This window comes from Acipenser ruthenus, chromosome 44 (genome assembly GCF_902713425.1).
Source record: "Acipenser ruthenus chromosome 44, fAciRut3.2 maternal haplotype, whole genome shotgun sequence".
In the NCBI taxonomy this organism is placed as follows: Eukaryota; Metazoa; Chordata; class Actinopteri; order Acipenseriformes; family Acipenseridae; genus Acipenser; species Acipenser ruthenus.
The window spans coordinates 4284418-4302747 of NC_081232.1; the positions used below are offsets into that span (position 1 = coordinate 4284418).

Consider the following 18330-nt stretch of genomic DNA (forward strand, 5'->3'; position numbering starts at 1 on the left):
CTCCACACATTTCAATTGTAAAATGTAATGCCTGCAGCACTTGATATTCCCAGGTGGTCTCCCATCCAAGTACTAACCAAGCCCAACATTGCTTAGCTTCTGAGATCAGACGAGATCAGGCTTATTCAAGCTGGTGTGGCCGCAGGCAATTGGATTTCTGCTTTCATGACTTTTATGTTTAGTGAGCTGGGGGTGATTCCTCCAAAATTTCCTTTTGTCCTCCACACAGTTCAATTGTAAAATGTAATTACAAAAATGTAATGCCTGCTGCACTTGATATTCCCAGGTGGTCTCCTATCCAAGTACTAACCAAGCCCAACATTGCTTAGCTTCTGAGATCAGGCTTATTCAAGGTGGTGTGGCCGCAGGCGATTGCATTTCTGCTTTCATGACTTTAATGTTTAGTTAGCTGGGGGTGATTCCTCCGAAATTTCCTTTTGTCCTCAACACATTTCAATTGTAAAATGTAATTACAAAAATGTAATGCCTGCAGCACTTGATATTCCCAGGTGGTCTCCCATCCAAGTACTAACCAAGCCCAACATTGATTAGCTTCTGAGATCAGGCTTATTCAAGGTGGTGTGGCCGCAGGTGAATGCGTTTCTGCTTTCATGACTTTTATGTTTAGTGAGTGGGGGGTGATTCCTCCAAAATTTCCTTTTGTCCTCCACACATTTCAATTGTAAATTGTAATTACAAAAATGTAATGCCTGCAGCACTTGATATTCCCAGGCAGTCTCCCATCCATGTACTAACCAAGCCCAACGTTGAGTAGTTTCTGAGATCAGACGAGATCAGGCTTATTCAAAGTGGTGTGGCCGCAGGCGATTGCAGTTCTGCTTTCATGACTTTTATGTTCGGTGAGCTGGGGGTGATTCCTGGGGGAGATTTCCTTCTTGTGTCCTCTGTTCACACATTTCAATTGTAAAATGTAATGCCTGCAGCACTTGATATTCCCAGGTGGTTTCCCATCCAAGTACTAACCAAGCCCAACATTGCTAATGCTTCTGAGATCAGACGAGATCAGGCTTATTCAAGGTGGTGTGGCCGCAGGCGATTGCAGTTCTGCTTTCATGACTTTTATGTTTAGTGAGCTGGGGTGATTCCTCCAAAATTTCCTTTTGTCGTCCACACATTTCAATTGTAAAATGTAATGCCTGCAGCACTTGATATTCCCAGGTGGTCTCCCATCCAAGTACTAACCAAGCCCAACATTGCTTAGCTTCTGAGATCAGACGAGATCAGGCTTATTCAAATTGGTGTGGCCGCAGGCGATTGCAGTTCTCAATGCACGAAAAATATGGTTTACAAATGGTGTAAATCTATTGTAAAACTAAACAAACAAAGTTTGCAAAGTTTTCACATGTTGCAAACCTATTGTAAACTTTATTTTTACAACTGGTTTACAAGACCAAGAACTTTGGAGGACTTATAGTCCATTTGGACCTCAGGTTTGCACATTAGTAAAATAATGGTTTACAAACTATGTAAACCTATTGTAAAATATACAAACTTAGTTTGCAAAGTATGCACACATGTTGCAAACCTATTGTAAACTTTATTTTTACAAAAGGTTTACTAGACCAAGAACCTAATGGAGGTCTTTTAGTCCATTTGGACCTCAGGTTTGCACATTAGTAAAATAATGGTTTACAAACTATGTCAACCTTTGCAAATGTATAGTTTAGAATGGTTTGCATAAATTGAATGGTAAACAGTATTTTTTCATCAGGTTTACAAAGTGATACAAACTTATTTCCACAGTATGCCCTTTTGGACATTAAGTTTAAAATGTTGTAAACCTGTCTTTGTGAATGGTTTACACATACCATTTTAACCTGTTTTTTTGCATTACCTCTGTAAACAGCTGTGCACATAGCCATTAAATTTGCCAAATTTTAACCCCCGTTTTTGTATTCTACATAACAAAGTTACTCGACTTGCAAGACGTTTGATTTAATCTGTTTAAAGTTACAATGAAAGGTCTTGCTAATGTTCTTTATTTAATGGAGTATCATTAAACCTGAAGTATTTACACTAGTTTGTAAAAAAAGAAAATAAGCCATATAAGAATACAATACCTTTTGTAAAGTTAGCTAAAACAGTTAGGCAACTTTTAAATTAATACCAAACAAGTTTTTTTTAAGCATTTGTTTTTATTATTAAATATGCAAGCATAGATAACAGCATACAACATATTTAGTTTTCCAGTAGGCCTTTTATTTATTTATTTATTTATTTATTTATTTATTTATTTATTTACAGTGGCTCATTGAGGACATTGAAAATGTCTTTGTTATGTCGAGATCACAAGATCATTCTTCTCAGGATCTTGATTTTAGGAATAATGTGATAAGGAACCACATAAATAATAATAATAATAATAATAATAATAATAATAATAATAATAATAATAATAAAAGAAAAACACAATTCACAAAATGGGAGTCAAAACCATGTAAGATATCTCTTCCCAAATTTGTTATAACTTTAAATTGTGTCCTTTAAATTTCACCCATGTTAATCTTTAATCAACCATGAAAACTCAACAGGCAAATCTGGTCTTTTGTAATTTGAAAATGCTCCTCTTTTGCGAGGAAGTTTGGATTTCCCTTTTTTTCAGAATGCCAAATGCAGCATCACATGCTTTTTTCCCCTCTTTAAATTTTTGTGACTCCCATTTTCGTGGTCAAATTACCTTCACAGATATTTTTTCTCCTTCATTAAAGGGATTATCTTCCTCCTCAGATTCTTCTGTGCTCATCACAGTGACTTCCACAGGGAGCACTTTAAAGGCACTTATCTTCTTTTTTCTCCTCCTCCGATGCTGATGAATGAGGGACCCCCTGTATTCGAGTCTGGCATTTCTAAAAAATAAAATACAATATATATATATATATATATATATATATATATATATATATATATATATATATATATATATAATGATGATACTAATTAATTAATTAATTAATTAATTAATTAATTACTTCATATATATATATATATATATATATATATATATATATATATATAATAGATGTTTTGCAGTGTTGCTCATATACAACCACCTCAACCAATATTACTTTTTTATTCTGAGGAACCACACTTTTGTCCAATCCGTTCTAGCTACAATACAATACAATATATAGCACTTAAAGAGTGTTTGTTTTAACATTAGCAAATATACTATTTTCGTTCCCTAATTTTGTAGGTAGATCTCTTATCATACATAAAAAACATTTTAATCATTTATAATGTTATTCTGAGGGTGATTTATGTATGTCAGATTATTAAAGAATGTTTAATGCTATAAAAAAGAGTTCTGTCCAACATCTTTACATTCAAAAATAACACTTACAGCTATTTTGTTTGTCCATACCCTGCTTGTAAATATAGTATGCAATGCTAAACTTTCTATTCAATTGCACACAAAATGTAATATCTATACAACTGCAGCTTGCATTCATGGAAAAGGATGAAATGAATGACTAAATTAACTCACGTCTCTCTTGTTTTTCCTCCGAGCCTCCAGCTGTCTGCGTTCCAGATCAAGCAATGAAGACTTTATTTAACCATATAACGTTAAACTGCCTGTGCACAGAACACTCTCGATACAAGCTAAATGCGATTCAAGCGAAAGAGCAATCAAAACAAACAATAGCTGCTGGAGTGAGCGATGAAGTCGCTTTGGATAAAGACATTAGCTAAATGTGTTAATAATATTACGACAAGCCCTGTTTTTATTCTTCATATGATGCAATGAATAAAAAAAGAAAACTTTTGTTTTGATAGCACGCTGCATGCCAGTTATACATAAACAAATAATGTAATGTAATCTAAATTGACTAAACTGACGTTAGTAAATTTAGCATTTGTTAAAGAAATCAAAGTAATAATAGCATGCAGATAGCCTACTGCAAATGTGTTGGTAGAGTGGGGTCTGCCATTAAAATATCTAGCTACATGTTTAAAATAAGACATTTTGTCATGCTGAAACATTAAAACCTATTCATATTTAAGTATGAACATTTTATACTGTTGAAACAAAAACGTTTTTTGATCACTGTGCTTACATCGATATTTGGAAATCATTCATTTAAATTAAATATTTACAAAAAAATCATATTTTGGCATAATGACTTGACTCCTTTTACAGCCCCTATTATTCTTAAAATATATGAGGACCGTTGGCAATTAATTACTGCATCCTATCGTCCTATAGTGGTAATGCCTTGTATTACTTATGACTGAGTTTGTAGTTGATCATAGTGCACATGATGAAATAGTTTCACAATTAGAAATGTTTATGATACTGCTTTATTCTTGCTAAGTGCAGTGTCATAAGTTCTGCCTTGTTTTGAAATTCAAACTGAACTTCATGTGGAAATGAGCTGTTTGACCTGTATGATTGATTTATTTGTTTGTGTGTTTTATACGGTGGAGTGCTCTGAGCGTCCTACACCAGAAACAAAACAACTATCGCTTGGTCACTACAAAAAAGTGGTTTGATATCACCCAACCAAATAGCTTTCCAGCGATAACTAGCATCGCAAGCCTTTCACGTGATCCAATTTTATAGACAGCTTGTAAGTTGTTTTAAAGCTATCGCTTTTTAAGCAAAGTAAAAAAATAAAAAAACACCATTCTGATATTTGCAACAACAAAAAAAGCCGGTCAGTGCCTCAAAGCGCTCCACTGACCCCATACATCAAACAAGCACACACAAAACATTAATACAGTAGAACAATATTATTATATGAATTATTACTATTATATGTGGTTTCTGTTGCACACTTTTCTTTGCAAATGAGTTTTTGCCACAGTTCAAGTTAAGTTTTTTAATAAAGTAATGCGTATTATTTCTTTACATCCAAACATACTCTTTCCTGCTTCTGTGGAGGAATGTTTCTGTCAGTGATGATAAAGCTGTTGCATTTTTAGATGTATTTTTTATTTAGCAGACACCTTTATCCAAGGCGACTTACAGAGAATAGGGTGTGTGAACAATGCATCAGCTGCAGAGTCACTTACAAATACATCTCAACCGAAAGACGGAGCACAAGGAGGTGAAGTGACTTGCTCAGGGTCACACAATGAGTCAGTGACAGAGGTGGGATTTGAACCGGGGACCTCCTGGTTACAAGCCCTTTTCTTTAACCACTGGACCACTTTCTTTTTTATTTTTGTAGGCTGCTGCATGTACATACTTTTTGCTGCTTTGTTCTACTTCATCTTATTTGTGATGTCACCTGCTTCCGTTCAGATTATTCATTTCTTAAAGGCACAGTGCCGCAATACAGTGAACCTCGATCTACTATAGTAAATGTAATAATTAGGGCCGTAAGAATTTTAAATTAGGGCTGTCACTCGATTAAAATATTTGATTGGTTAATTTATGGGCATCAGCTAATTAATCTGTAGATTAATCGGTGCACATTTTAAAATAATGGTAACGGTCTTAAAGCGGGTCCAGCACAATACCCTTTTTAAAACCCTTCACAACACGCAGCACACACACTATATGTACTCAGAAACTTGACCAGAAGTTTTTATGAAATATTTTCAGAACATTTCTTGTTAAGATTTTTTCTTAAATGGGAAGTGATTCATCAAAGTTTCGCTCTTTTTTATTTTATAGATTTCCTGAAGAAAGAAAAGCGAGCCAGATGAGAAGAGAGTGATATGTGAAATTTGTAAAGTCAGCTATAATTCTGTACATTATGAGCAATACCACGAGCATCGTTGTACAAAAGGAACTGATCATCAACTGGAGAAGAATATATTGCCAAATGAAAGAAATCTGGAAAGTGGACGGTAACCAAGATGTGCCCAAAAATGTATTTGATGAAAATGTTTTGTCATTCTTTCCTGTATCTGAATTTAATATTGAGAACCACTCTGACAGTGAAAAAGAAGAACAGTGGGAAGCAACTGCGGAAAAAGAGATGGCTGTAAATATAGAAGCAGGAATTTCTCAGGATTTAGATTATGTAGCAGAACAACTATACGCAAGCTCAGCAACAGTTCATGAAAAAGTGCTGAGGTTTGTTAGATGGTTATGTCTTTTTTTGATGGTGTTGCAGACACATTTTTTTATTTCTGATGTGGCAATCGATACATGGTTACAATTTTTTAAAGATTTGCTGACTGTGTTTGCTGAACCAGGAGGTATCCTTGGATTGACATTTAATGTCTTACCTTTCATTTCCTCTTATTCTCTGAATCATAGGTAAGTGTTGACGCACGTCTCTGAGCGGTCTGTCGCACTATGCCCGTGGTTCGTTCATTTCCTCTTATTCTCTGAATCATAGGCAAGTGTTGACGCACGTCTCTGAGCGATCTGTCGCACTATGCCCGTGGTTCGTTCATTTCCTCTTATTCTCTGAATCATAGGCAAGTGTTGACGCACGTCTCTGAGCGATCTGTCACACTATGTCTGTGGTTCATTCATTTCCTCTTATTCTCTGAATCATAGGCAAGTGTTGACGCACGTCTCTGAGCGATCTGTCACACTATGTCTGTGGTTCGTTCATTTCCTCTTATTCTCTGAATTATAGGTAAGTGTTGACGCACGTCTCTGAGCGATCTGTCGCACTATGTCCGTGGTTCGTTCATTTCCTCCTTATTCTAAGAATCATAGGCAAGTGTTGACGCACGTCTCTGAGCGATCTGTCGCACTATGCCCGTGGTTCGTTCATTTCCTCTTATTCTCTGAATCATAGGCAAGTGTTGACGCACATCTCTGAGCGATCTGTCACACTATGTCCGTGGTTCGTTCATTTCCTCTTATTCTCTGAATCATAGGCAAGTGTTGACGCACGTCTCTGAGCGATCTGTCACACTATGTCTGTGGTTCGTTCATTTCCTCTTATTCTCTGAATTATAGGTAAGTGTTGACGCACGTCTCTGAGCGATCTGTCACACTATGTCTGTGGTTCGTTCATTTCCTCTTATTCTCTGAATTATAGGTAAGTGTTGACGCACGTCTCTGAGCGATCTGTCGCACTATGTCCGTGGTTCGTTCATTTCCTCCTTATTCTAAGAATCATAGGCAAGTGTTGATGCACGTCTCTGAGCGGTCTGTCGCACTATGTCCCTGGTTCGTTCATTTTCTCTTTAATGCCAATCAAAGTGTCTGTTGCACTGGTTTGTTCATTCTGCTGTCTTATCAAAATGCTAAAAATGTGTTGCATGTAATTGTTGTTCTAAGAAAAAATAATGTTTGTCTCTATCTCTAATTGAGATAGGAGTCTGGAGGCTCCATTTAGGACAGTAGTCCTGGCGAGTGTGGGTCTCCAGTTTGTGTGTGGTGAGTTATGTTTTTTTTGTGAGTGTTCGAGTTGTTTTGTTTAAATTGTTTGTTTGTTTATTTGGCTTATTAATAAATACACACACTGGTGCTTGCACCTGCCATCTCCTGTCTCTGAGGTTATGTTTATTATTTTTATTAATATGAGAAATAATCTTGATATTTCTTACATTGTACTTTTTTGTGGACATTCATGAAAAAGTACATTAGTACCTCAGTATTCGGTAAGTTATTTTTACCGTCAACATGTTTCTACATTTTAATCGACTATCGTAAAATGGTGATCTTATTTGGTAATACTCATGAACTTATTTCATAGTGTGGTTCAGCATTGTAGGGCATCACTGAAAATGATGCTTTTGGTCATACCAGGAAAGGTCATTCTTTCATTTTTTTTCATTTACTTCTATAGTTTATTACAACCACTGTAAGCCTAAGAGGTGTAAGTGTGGTTTTCTGTAATAGTTTGTATATGTATTGTAAATCATGGAAGTTACACTTGATTCTAATTTAAACATATTATTGATTTTTATTTCCGACGTGCTCTTTTAAATATTCAAAGGTCCATGTATTATTATTGTTGGTACAATTTATTATTTAACACTGCCATCTTGGCCAAGGTTCTTGAAATATACATTTTTCTCTCAAGTGACTTCCTGATTTAAGTAAAAGTTAATTTTTCAAATCATTAATCATAATAAAATAAATGTTTTTTTTTTATTATCTGTACTTGAGTTAAAGAGCTTATCAGAATTAAGTTGATGTTGTTTGTTACCCAGATTTGATGTTTATATTCTACATAAACATTACTTTAACATATAAATAGTATTGTTCTTTTTGCAGACTTAAAGCAAATAGTTTTCTAACCTCTCTGTACCCTAGGCGCATATAGATAGATAGATAGATAGACAGATAGATAGATAGATAGACAGATAGATAGATAGATAATTAATGCTGCCCTTGATTTAAACCCTCACTCAGATGTCAGCTTTTTTCTACCCCTGCTCAAAAACTAAATTAAGAAACTCACAACTCTGGCTATGTACATGTGACGCTCCCGACAAGACTACAGCCTCAATCCACCATGTAACACGAACTAATGTACACACACGTTAGTAAGCAAATGTTATTTTATGGTACAGTCCCGACAGACAACCCAAGATGAACTACTTACAGCACAGCAGACCTTCATGTTTTTTTGTTTTTTTTCCCGGCAGAGTTCAGTGCCAACACAGCAGGGGATAAAACAAGGAGGAAGATGGGCCGAATTGCCCTCAGCTTGGATGGTGAAAACTTAACTCAAATTGAATCACTAGGAAACAACAGCCAAGTACAATTTAGTTAGGGTAATGAAAGAAAAGTTAAGCAGTCCAAGGTAGGTGATGAGGAGACACCAGAAGGTGGTGAAACACGGCATTGTCCTGATGCTTATGGACAGCTGATACCATCAATGAGTGACAAAAGATGAGAAGGAGTGAGCCCGGGACATAAAACATTGCATGTGTTTGCCCAGAGCATTCAGCATGATGGACTGGTCATGCCTTCCATGAGCAGTTGATTTTGCTGAGCATACCATGGGCAAACACATGTAATGTTGCTTAACACTTTTTTATGGTATAGTGATAAAAAAAAAAAATCACAATGAAATACTGCAAACTGCCAACCCACAAAAATGGTATTGATAGTAGGATTTCACTATGTCATCAGTTTTATATATTTGTTTTCAGAGAATGTGGGGCACTGAAAACATAGGAAAGCTCTGACAATTAAAAAAAAAATATTACACTGAAGATTTCTCCTAAAGTTACAAAACACAATTAAAAGGACTGGGGGAATCAGCTAGCAATATAAACTATATGGCCACTGCATTATCTATTCAATACTATTTTATACCAGAAAGATTGTGAGTAAACCATATAAATATACCTTTTTTAACCTAAGGTTTAAAATGGTTTACAATTGTAGTGTATACTAGGTACAAACCAGTTTTACTCAACATATTGTCACAAAATCCACGTGTTCAGATTTCTTTACGTACTCTTTTTATTTGCTCAGCACACACTCTTATCTCAGGGGAGACGTTAGGAGGACAGAGATGTTATTACTCCTAGTGGGATATAGTTCGTGCTCTGGACCCGCAGTATATTCGGATGACCAATATAGTACCCAAGAAATTGACAGACTCATGTATCTAAAGTGTTTTTACAAATCAGAGTATGATCAGTACTCCTTTGGTTTATTAACAGTTAAATATTGGATTGAGCAGCTACAGGCTACTTCATATCCCCAGCTGACAGACGTTCTGGGCAGTCCAGTGTCTTAACAGATATTAACGTTAACACTTTAATACATCTTTATGTATTAGTGCAGCCGGCAGGCCTGGCAACGACCACGACACTAAATACACCCAGTAGCCTCTTTTCAGCACATTCAACAAATGTTCTCCTATCTTCTAAACATAGCGTGAGTCCCTTATAGCAATACATGCAATACATGTGAGATAAAATAATAATTGATTAATGCTTACCCTTTAATATAGATCGTAAAAGGATATGACTGTCTTCACCAGGCAAATTAAACTGAGTTAAATCAGTTCAATTGTGTTTTTGGTTTGCAGAAGATGGACCACCTTGCCCTGTCTGGGATGAGTGTGGTACTCCATTGAAATTACTCTGGAGTTTTATAGGTTTTTCATCTCATTGGAATACATGGGACGCCTCAATTAAATCCAATCATTAATCAGGTGGGACAGTACTTATCCATTTTACAAATAATAGTTTTCAAAAGATCCAGACTAACTTTTCAGAATTAATAGGGGTCATGTACTCAATAAATTCAAAACCTCACATTTGTTTCAACTCTTATGATCTCATTTCTTTGCTTTCCTCCAAGCCCCTCCTTTATCTGAAAAGTTAAGTGAACCAAGGTTCCCAGGATCTTGGTTTATAATATAATATAAAAACACTACTGCATGCAAAACACTAATTTTATATGTGTTATATATGAGAGATGTTCTTAATATGTGACATCATCTTCTAAGTGATTATATTATGCTAAATTAAAGGTATGTGTTTCTTTTAACTTCATATTGTTTCATCATTTTGTTAATGGGTCAGTTTTGATTCCATATACCATTGTCCAACAGAGTATTTGACAAAAGTTTGTCTCATACAATATTCAAGTCATGTAGTTTCACTAGGTTTAAGTGGTAATAGTTTTCATTACAATTATTTATCCCTTAAGAGATGCACTGACCAGGCTCTGACCGGTACCTGACTCTGAGAATATGTTACTGCTAGCAGTTTCCACAGTCTCTTGTTTTTTTCCAAGGTCAGAGTCTGTGCAAACACTTTATTAGATATATGACCTGTCCATTAAGCCATGATTTGTGCATATTATTTCAAGACATTTACTTATCAGTACTAAACCACTAACTCCATAAACCTTAACACTACAAGTCTATGAGATTTGCAATTTTGCTGAAGTGGAATGTAAGATGACCCCCTCCTTTCTCTACAGCCCATATGAGGCCCTTTTTCACTGCAGCAGTTTCAAATAACCACATTATAAGGATTCCATCTACCTTAATTAGACAATAGTATAGTGGATTAATAACAAGGTACATTATAGTATATTATTACAAACTTAACACAAAAACACAACACAACACCTTTTAACTTCTATAATTCAATGGATATCATAATGTCTAGAAGTCTTATTGTTCAATAGAAAGAAGAATTAATCTTCCTCTTTCTCAATTAATTCAATTGAATACTGCTCCAGCTTTTAATCTTCTTATCACTAAAGCAAAGTCGTGAACAAGCAATAATACTTGTCAGTTTTAAATAATATGTTTTCTCATTATAGCAAATACTTAAAACATATTCACTGGTTGCCTACGAGGGCTTGAGAGGAGGCGAAATTGGGAGTGAGATATTAAGAATGAGACCAGATGAGAGGATTTCTCCGGTTGCTTAGGAGGCTTGAGAGGGGTGAGACATTTGAGAGTTTAAGAGTGAGACGAGTTTGAGGGATGGCAAGATTGAGGACTGGAGTTTGGGAATGGTGCTTAGTAACATTGAGGTTAGATACTGATAGCAGGACGAGATAGGGGGGACGAAGAGTTTTCCCTTCTCGTCGGGTCAGGCAGCATCCTCTGGCTGCTGGGCGACGTAGAGAGGGAGACATGAGAAGAGCAAAGGATTAGATATAAACACTTTCCGCCAGGTCAGGCAGCATCCTCCGACTGCTGGGTGACCTAAAAGTGAGAGAGAGAGCAAAGATAAGACATATAACATACAACAAACTGACTCTCGCTCCCGACGGGTCAGGCAGCATCCTCTGGCTGCTGGGCGTTTAGTGGAGCAAGAGACAGGAAGGGGACGAACAGGACAAAAGGACAGATCCTTCGCAACTCAGTGCAGCATCCTCAGGCAGCTAAGCTGGCAGCTGGGCGGCGTGGAGAGCTTAGGAAAAAGTGTCTCGGGTCCGTTTAGGAGAGACGAAAACAGAGAAACCCCCCCCCCCCCTCGGTCGGGGCCCGCTCGGCAGGTGGAGGCACGGCCTACTGCATGAGGGGGCTGAAATGGTTCTGGACCTGAAATAGAAGAGAGGAGATGGGACAGCAAGGTTGAGGCCTGGAAGGCTTAGCGCATAAGCAGCAGAAGAATAGGATGTGGCCGGGGGTCCCCTCAGGCCGGCGAGGAACAGCCGGGCGGCAGTGGTTGAGACAAGAGGCCGACCCGGACAGCCGGGGGAGTGAGACTCACTTCCCCCCCTGAGGGAGCCCTGTGCGGACAGTGCGATATAGAAAGGAGCAGAGGAGGGGAGGAGGAGGAACAAAAAACAAACACAGACAAGGAAGCGGAAATAGTGCTGGGTTAAAGTAGAAAAAGAGAGCGAGATAGACAGGAGGTGCAGCCAATAACACATACGTGGAGCAGTGCTGGCCATGCCCTAATAATTGACGTGGCGAGCGCTGCATTGTGCGATTGGCTGGAAATACTAAATGAGGCTGAACTGGGATCAGCTTCCACCCGGAAGAGATCGCGGACGCTACCGGGCAGGATGCCATGAAGGGAAGGTAATACAGGCTAAAGAAAAGGAAATAGGATAAGAAGAAAAAAGGAGCGCAAAGCGGGAGAGCGCCCTCTACGGCATCCCCCGAATTACGCCTAAAGGCTAACATTTATTAATCTTATGAAATAACTGTTATGAACTATAAACAGTGTCAATTAGCACTGAACCTGTTTCATTATAAGATAATCTTTCAATTAATTTACCTCTGTTTATCAGTTGCTATAATATTACTTTGGTGAATCCCTCTTAAGATTTAAATCCAAATATAGGCCAGTATAACTGCATTCAACTAGGCTTGACCCTTCTCTTTGTTCCTACAAAATCCAGCCGAGACAGGATTTTTTTCTCAAGACCTCTGGCTGTTAGTTAATCTTTTGGTCATAAAGAGTCTCTTCTTATCTTGTGTTTTTAGGGCATAAATTTGTAGATTAACGTTCACTTTTAGACGGAATGGTGCTTTTTATCAAGCGTCATGCTTTCTGAAGATAAGATATACTAGTGGTAAATCGTTCATTATATATATTTTCTTAGGGATTCTCAGACTACTAAGTATTTAATTGAATACATGTGTAATTCCAAACAAGAGAGGACTGACCTATTTCATGGAGCAAGAGAGCCACATACTAGTGGTACAAGGATACTCTTTCTTTATCCTTCCTAATATCTTTGACACTTCATTTTATAATACATTCCATATTTGAAATCGCCTAGTACATATTCAGCATATCCCCACGTTTCCAGCAGGATTCTTCTGTGCCGGGTTCAGCTCTGGTTGGTTCCGCGAAAAAGACAACAGGCCCCTTTATCCAAAGTTTAGCATCACAGGTGTGAGACTCCATCTTCCTCACTTCGTACCTACAAGATACTTGGACACGTTTAGCTGGGACACCTTCTACAAATTCCAATTTACCTAGATGTGCTCATTTCACTAAATGACCTCCTTCACAATTTATGCATTCAATCCTCTTAATATCCTTTGGATCTACATTTAGATGAGAAAAAGAAATTCCTTCAGAATCATTACATTCAAACAAGATTCTACAGTGTTTAGCTAAATGACTACAGGCTGGACAAAGTTTGGGCCCAGTCACTGATGACTTGCTTTGGCACATATTACATGCACACATAACAAGAGGATTATGTTTCAATTTGTGTGTCAGGGTTAATTCTGCACCATGTACAATAGTTCTGGATCTGTATACATTGTTACTATACATTCCCTTCTGTTCGCACAGAGTCACTTTGCGAGGTACGCCTTCCATCCAGAACACTAAAGGAGGCCAAAACTCACTGTTATTCATATTTTCTGGTATCCAATTACTGTTCTTTTCCACATCATCAGTAGCAAACTTAACATAACTGAATCTGTTTCATTTGATGAACCATTTACTGTAGCTTACTGAGATCCTCCATGCAATGGAGTCTAATGTTTTACTATATGGAATAACTAGTTCAGCGTCACCTGCGACAATATGTTTCTTGTAAACATTCTGCAAACTTAAATTTTACATGCGGTTTCCTATACACCTGCAAACCTTTTGTAAACCTAAGGTTTTTTGGTGTGTAATTTACAAACATTGTGCAAACATTGTAAACATAATGTTTACTCACATAGGTGTGTGTAAACTTAATGTAAACATACAGTTTACAAAATGGTTTACTATGACGTTGTAAACCCCTGCAAACTTAAGGTTCATAAATTGTTTACAAATGTACTAAATTTGTAAACCTTTATTTTCGTGCAGTGTCTGCTTTTATGACTTATGTTCGGTGAGCTGGGGGTGATTCCTCCGAGATTTCGTTTTGTCCTCCGCACATTTCAATTGTAAAATGTAATTACAAAAACGTAATGCCCGCAGCACTTCATATTCCCCGGTGGTCTCCCATCCAAGTACTAACCAAGCCCAATGTTGATTAGTTTCTGAGATCAGACGTGACCAGGCTAATTCAAGGTGCTGTGGCCGCAGGCGATTGCATTTCTGCTTTCATGACTTTTATGTTTAGTGAGCTGGGGGTGATTCCTCCAAAATTTCCTTTTGTCCTCCACACATTTCAATTGTAAAAAGTAATGCCTGCAGCACTTGATATTCCCAGGTGGTCTCCCATCCAAGTACTAACCAAGCACAACATTGCTTAGCTTCTGAGATCAGACGAGATCAGGCTTATTCAAGGTGGTGTGGCCGCAGGCGATTGCATTTCTGCTTTCATGACTTTTATGTTTAGTGAGCTGGGGGTGATTCCTCCAAAATTTCCTTTTGTCCTCCACACATTTCAATTGTAAAATGTAATTACAAAAATGTAATGCCTGCAGCACTTGATATTCCCAGGTGGTCTCCCATCCAAGTACTAACCAAGCCCAACATTGCTTAGCTTCTGAGATCAGACGAGATCAGGCTTATTCAAGGTGGTGTGGCCGCAGGCGATTGCATTTCTGCTTTCATGACTTTTATGTTTAGTGAGCTGGGGGGTGATTCCTCCAAAATTTCCTTTTGTCCTCCACACATTTCAATTGTAAAATGTAATTACAAAAATGTAATGCCTGCAGCACTTGATATTCCCAGGTGGTCTCCCATCCAAGTACTAACCAAGCCCAACATTGTTTAGCTTCTGAGATCAGACAAGATCAGGCTTATTCAAGGTGGTGTGGCCGCAGGCGATTGCATTTCTGCTTTCATGACTTTTATGTTTAGGGAGCTGGGGGTGATTCCTCCAAAATTTCCTTTTGTCCTCCACACATTTCAATTGTAAAATGTAATGCCTGCAGCACTTGATATTCCCAGGTGGTCTCCCATCCAAGTACTAATCAAGCCCAACATTGCTTAGCTTCTGAGATCAGACGAGATCAGGCTTATTCAAAGTGGTGTGGCCGCAGGCGATTGCATTTCTGCTTTCATGACTTTTATGTTTAGGGAGCTGGGTGTGATTCCTCCAAAATTTCCTTTTGTCCTCCACACATTTCAATTGTAAAATGTAATGCCTGCAGCACTTGATATTCCCAGGTGGTCTCCCATCCAAGTACTAACCAAGCCCAACATTGCTTAGCTTCTGAGATCAGACGAGATCAGGCTTATTCAAGGTGGTGTGGCCGCAGGCGATTGCATTTCTGCTTTCATGACTTTTATGTTTAGTGAGCTGCGGGTGATTCCTCCAAAATTTCCTTTTGGCCTCCACACATTTCAATTGTAAAATGTAATTACAAAAATGTAATGCCTGCAGCACTTGATATTCCCAGGTGGTCTCCCATCCAAGTACTAACCAAGCCCAACATTGCTTAGCTTCTGAGATCAGACGAGATCAGGCTTATTCAAGGTGGTGTGGCCGCAGGCGATTGCATTTCTGCTTTCATGACTTTTATGTTTAGTGAGCTGGGGGTGATTCCTCCAAAATTTCCTTTTGTCCTCCACACATTTCAATTGTAAAATGTAATTACAAAAATGTAATGCCTGCAGCACTTGATATTCCCAGGTGGTCTCCCATCCAAGTACTAACCAAGCCCAACATTGCTTAGCTTCTGAGATCAGACGAGATCAGGCTTATTCAAGGTGGTGTGGCCGCAGGCGATTGCATTTCTGCTTTCATGACTTTTATGTTTAGTGAGCTGGGGGGTGATTCCTCCAAAATTTCCTTTTGTCCTCCACACATTTCAATTGTAAAATGTAATTACAAAAATGTAATGCCTGCAGCACTTGATATTCCCAGGTGGTCTCCCATCCAAGTACTAACCAAGCCCAACATTGTTTAGCTTCTGAGATCAGACAAGATCAGGCTTATTCAAGGTGGTGTGGCCGCAGGCGATTGCATTTCTGCTTTCATGACTTTTATGTTTAGGGAGCTGGGGGTGATTCCTCCAAAATTTCCTTTTGTCCTCCACACATTTCAATTGTAAAATGTAATGCCTGCAGCACTTGATATTCCCAGGTGGTCTCCCATCCAAGTACTAATCAAGCCCAACATTGCTTAGCTTCTGAGATCAGACGAGATCAGGCTTATTCAAAGTGGTGTGGCCGCAGGCGATTGCATTTCTGCTTTCATGACTTTTATGTTTAGGGAGCTGGGTGTGATTCCTCCAAAATTTCCTTTTGTCCTCCACACATTTCAATTGTAAAATGTAATGCCTGCAGCACTTGATATTCCCAGGTGGTCTCCCATCCAAGTACTAACCAAGCCCAACATTGCTTAGCTTCTGAGATCAGACGAGATCAGGCTTATTCAAGGTGGTGTGGCCGCAGGCGATTGCATTCCTGCTTTCATGACTTTTATGTTTAGTGAGCTGCGGGTGATTCCTCCAAAATTTCCTTTTGGCCTCCACACATTTCAATTGTAAAATGTAATTACAAAAATGTAATGCCTGCAGCACTTGATATTCCCAGGTGGTCTCCCATCCAAGTACTAACCAAGCCCAACATTGCTTAGCTTCTGAGATCAGACGAGATCAGGCTTATTCAAGGTGGTGTGGCCGCAGGCGATTGCATTTCTGCTTTCATGACTTTTATGTTTAGTGAGCTGGGGGTGATTCCTCCAAAATTTCCTTTTGTCCTCCACACATTTCAATTGTAAAATGTAATTACAAAAATGTAATGCCTGCAGCACTTGATATTCCCAGGTGGTCTCCCATCCAAGTACTAACCAAGCCCAACATTGTTTAGCTTCTGAGATCAGACAAGATCAGGCTTATTCAAGGTGGTGTGGCCGCAGGCGATTGCATTTCTGCTTTCATGACTTTTATGTTTAGGGAGCTGGGGGTGATTCCTCCAAAATTTCCTTTTGTCCTCCACACATTTCAATTGTAAAATGTAATGCCTGCAGCACTTGATATTCCCAGGTGGTCTCCCATCCAAGTACTAATCAAGCCCAACATTGCTTAGCTTCTGAGATCAGACGAGATCAGGCTTATTCAAAGTGGTGTGGCCGCAGGCGATTGCATTTCTGCTTTCATGACTTTTATGTTTAGGGAGCTGGGTGTGATTCCTCCAAAATTTCCTTTTGTCCTCCACACATTTCAATTGTAAAATGTAATGCCTGCAGCACTTGATATTCCCAGGTGGTCTCCCATCCAAGTACTAACCAAGCCCAACATTGCTTAGCTTCTGAGATCAGACGAGATCAGGCTTATTCAAGGTGGTGTGGCCGCAGGCGATTGCATTTCTGCTTTCATGACTTTTATGTTTAGTGAGCTGCGGGTGATTCCTCCAAAATTTCCTTTTGGCCTCCACACATTTCAATTGTAAAATGTAATTACAAAAATGTAATGCCTGCAGCACTTGATATTCCCAGGTGGTCTCCCATCCAAGTACTAACCAAGCCCAACATTGCTTAGCTTCTGAGATCAGACGAGATCAGGCTTATTCAAGGTGGTGTGGCCGCAGGCGATTGCATTTCTGCTTTCATGACTTTTATGTTTAGTGAGCTGGGGGTGATTCCTCCAAAATTTCCTTTTGTCCTCCACACATTTCAATTGTAAAATGTAATTACAAAAATGTAATGCCTGCAGGACTTGATATTCCCAGGTGGTCTCCCATCCAAGTACTAACCAAGCCCAACATTGCTTAGCTTCTGAGATCAGACGAGATCAGGCTTATTCAAGGTGGTGTGGCCGCAGGCGATTGCATTTCTGCTTTCATGACTTTTATGTTTAGTGAGCTGGGGGTGATTCCTCCAAAATTTCCTTTTGTCCTCCACACATTTCAATTGTAAAATGTAATTACAAAAATGTAATGCCTGCAGCACTTGATATTCCCAGGTGGTCTCCCATCCAAGTACTAACCAAGCCCAACATTGCTTAGCTTCTGAGATCAGACGAGATCAGGCTTATTCAAGGTGGTGTGGCCGCAGGCGATTGCATTTCTGCTTTCATGACTTTTATGTTTAGTGAGCTGGGGGTGATTCCTCCAAAATTTCCTTTTGGCCTCCACACATTTCAATTGTAAAATGTAATTACA

At 38.5% G+C, this 18330-nt stretch overlaps 19 non-coding genes and 5 pseudogenes across 19 annotated transcripts; all 24 read right to left on the reverse strand.

Moving 5' to 3' along the window:
- Positions 1 to 28: 28 nt before the first annotated feature.
- On the reverse strand, positions 29 to 147 carry LOC117970816 (5S ribosomal RNA). The gene has a single exon (XR_009314194.1). It is a non-coding gene; the product is annotated as a 5S ribosomal RNA (ribosomal RNA).
- Positions 148 to 261: 114 nt separating this feature from the next.
- Positions 262 to 370, reverse strand: LOC131716380 (5S ribosomal RNA; annotated as a pseudogene).
- A 114-nt stretch (positions 371 to 484) lies between these two features.
- LOC131716203 (5S ribosomal RNA) lies at positions 485 to 593 on the reverse strand (annotated as a pseudogene).
- A 114-nt stretch (positions 594 to 707) lies between these two features.
- Positions 708 to 826, reverse strand: LOC131715254 (5S ribosomal RNA; annotated as a pseudogene).
- Positions 827 to 935: 109 nt separating this feature from the next.
- On the reverse strand, positions 936 to 1055 carry LOC131714280 (5S ribosomal RNA; annotated as a pseudogene).
- A 99-nt stretch (positions 1056 to 1154) lies between these two features.
- Positions 1155 to 1273, reverse strand: LOC131710797 (5S ribosomal RNA). Its single transcript, XR_009312679.1, has one exon. It is a non-coding gene; the product is annotated as a 5S ribosomal RNA (ribosomal RNA).
- Positions 1274 to 14241: 12968 nt separating this feature from the next.
- On the reverse strand, positions 14242 to 14360 carry LOC131716551 (5S ribosomal RNA; annotated as a pseudogene).
- Positions 14361 to 14460: 100 nt separating this feature from the next.
- LOC117967358 (5S ribosomal RNA) lies at positions 14461 to 14579 on the reverse strand. The gene has a single exon (XR_004661974.2). It is a non-coding gene; the product is annotated as a 5S ribosomal RNA (ribosomal RNA).
- Positions 14580 to 14693: 114 nt separating this feature from the next.
- On the reverse strand, positions 14694 to 14812 carry LOC117967357 (5S ribosomal RNA). Its single transcript, XR_004661973.1, has one exon. It is a non-coding gene; the product is annotated as a 5S ribosomal RNA (ribosomal RNA).
- A 115-nt stretch (positions 14813 to 14927) lies between these two features.
- Positions 14928 to 15046, reverse strand: LOC131712670 (5S ribosomal RNA). Its single transcript, XR_009314562.1, has one exon. It is a non-coding gene; the product is annotated as a 5S ribosomal RNA (ribosomal RNA).
- A 100-nt stretch (positions 15047 to 15146) lies between these two features.
- Positions 15147 to 15265, reverse strand: LOC131717578 (5S ribosomal RNA). Its single transcript, XR_009316465.1, has one exon. It is a non-coding gene; the product is annotated as a 5S ribosomal RNA (ribosomal RNA).
- A 100-nt stretch (positions 15266 to 15365) lies between these two features.
- On the reverse strand, positions 15366 to 15484 carry LOC117967355 (5S ribosomal RNA). Its single transcript, XR_004661971.1, has one exon. It is a non-coding gene; the product is annotated as a 5S ribosomal RNA (ribosomal RNA).
- A 114-nt stretch (positions 15485 to 15598) lies between these two features.
- Positions 15599 to 15717, reverse strand: LOC117967354 (5S ribosomal RNA). The gene has a single exon (XR_004661970.1). It is a non-coding gene; the product is annotated as a 5S ribosomal RNA (ribosomal RNA).
- Positions 15718 to 15831: 114 nt separating this feature from the next.
- Positions 15832 to 15950, reverse strand: LOC117967480 (5S ribosomal RNA). Its single transcript, XR_009316466.1, has one exon. It is a non-coding gene; the product is annotated as a 5S ribosomal RNA (ribosomal RNA).
- A 115-nt stretch (positions 15951 to 16065) lies between these two features.
- Positions 16066 to 16184, reverse strand: LOC117967353 (5S ribosomal RNA). Its single transcript, XR_004661969.2, has one exon. It is a non-coding gene; the product is annotated as a 5S ribosomal RNA (ribosomal RNA).
- A 100-nt stretch (positions 16185 to 16284) lies between these two features.
- LOC117967352 (5S ribosomal RNA) lies at positions 16285 to 16403 on the reverse strand. The gene has a single exon (XR_004661968.2). It is a non-coding gene; the product is annotated as a 5S ribosomal RNA (ribosomal RNA).
- A 100-nt stretch (positions 16404 to 16503) lies between these two features.
- LOC131717579 (5S ribosomal RNA) lies at positions 16504 to 16622 on the reverse strand. The gene has a single exon (XR_009316467.1). It is a non-coding gene; the product is annotated as a 5S ribosomal RNA (ribosomal RNA).
- Positions 16623 to 16736: 114 nt separating this feature from the next.
- On the reverse strand, positions 16737 to 16855 carry LOC117967351 (5S ribosomal RNA). The gene has a single exon (XR_004661967.1). It is a non-coding gene; the product is annotated as a 5S ribosomal RNA (ribosomal RNA).
- Positions 16856 to 16969: 114 nt separating this feature from the next.
- Positions 16970 to 17088, reverse strand: LOC131712671 (5S ribosomal RNA). Its single transcript, XR_009314563.1, has one exon. It is a non-coding gene; the product is annotated as a 5S ribosomal RNA (ribosomal RNA).
- Positions 17089 to 17188: 100 nt separating this feature from the next.
- On the reverse strand, positions 17189 to 17307 carry LOC131717785 (5S ribosomal RNA). The gene has a single exon (XR_009316676.1). It is a non-coding gene; the product is annotated as a 5S ribosomal RNA (ribosomal RNA).
- A 100-nt stretch (positions 17308 to 17407) lies between these two features.
- On the reverse strand, positions 17408 to 17526 carry LOC117967403 (5S ribosomal RNA). The gene has a single exon (XR_004662024.2). It is a non-coding gene; the product is annotated as a 5S ribosomal RNA (ribosomal RNA).
- A 114-nt stretch (positions 17527 to 17640) lies between these two features.
- LOC117967350 (5S ribosomal RNA) lies at positions 17641 to 17759 on the reverse strand. Its single transcript, XR_004661966.1, has one exon. It is a non-coding gene; the product is annotated as a 5S ribosomal RNA (ribosomal RNA).
- Positions 17760 to 17873: 114 nt separating this feature from the next.
- On the reverse strand, positions 17874 to 17992 carry LOC131712489 (5S ribosomal RNA). Its single transcript, XR_009314380.1, has one exon. It is a non-coding gene; the product is annotated as a 5S ribosomal RNA (ribosomal RNA).
- Positions 17993 to 18106: 114 nt separating this feature from the next.
- On the reverse strand, positions 18107 to 18225 carry LOC131717581 (5S ribosomal RNA). Its single transcript, XR_009316469.1, has one exon. It is a non-coding gene; the product is annotated as a 5S ribosomal RNA (ribosomal RNA).
- Positions 18226 to 18330: the final 105 nt, after the last annotated feature.